This window comes from Apis dorsata, unplaced genomic scaffold (assembly GCF_000469605.1).
Source record: "Apis dorsata unplaced genomic scaffold, Apis dorsata 1.3 scaffold_390, whole genome shotgun sequence".
Taxonomy (NCBI): Eukaryota; Metazoa; Arthropoda; class Insecta; order Hymenoptera; family Apidae; genus Apis; species Apis dorsata.
The window spans coordinates 668,858-669,760 of NW_006263651.1; positions in this window are offsets into that span (position 1 = coordinate 668,858).

A 903-nucleotide genomic window follows, 5' to 3' on the forward strand; every position below is an offset into this window, starting at 1 on the left:
GAATAATAAAAAAGAGAATGAAACGGAGAATAATAAAATATAAGAGAAAAGGGAGGATAATAAAAGGAAAAGGAAAATAGTAAAAAGGGGAGAGAAAGAGAAAGATGGGAAGAGGAAAAAGAAAATAATAAAGGAAGAGAGGAAGAGAAAGATGATAAATGAGGAGAGAAAGAAAAAAATCGTAATGAAAAGAATCCTATATAAATAATAATTATTTTTTCAATTTTGTTTCATTCATTGTTCCTGAATAAAACGTAATTCAATATAATTTTTTGAAAAAATATTTGTTATATTCAAACATAAAAAAAAAATATATGTATATGTTAAATATACATGTATATGTTATTTTGATATATGTTATTTGGATTTATTCGCTTGATTAGCGGCACTACCCAATACTATCGTGGCTTGATTAATCTATTCCATAATTGCTTTTTTGTTAATAATTTGTTAACAAAATTGTAACGAAAATTTTTATAAAAAAAAATGTTACTTGAAATTATCTCAGGAATTTTCAATTAACTGGTGTTCTATATTTTTCAGATACTCTAAGTGTATAATTTCATAATTATATAATTATCAATATAGTTTGAATTTATCAATTTAATATAAATATATGTACATATATATGAAATAACAAAAAGAATAACAACAACATATAATACACATAATATATAATATAACAAAAAGAGTATTTATATATATAATATATATAATAATATTGTTATTAATTTTTTTTTCGAATTGGTTTTAATTATACCGAAAATTTAGAGCTTGGTTTCAATTTTAAATTAAAATTATTTGAAAAAAAATCATAAGATTATTTCAAATCTATTTTTTGATTTTCAATTTGAATAGAAAATTATTTCGAAGATTGAAATAATAAAAAAAAAATATAAATTT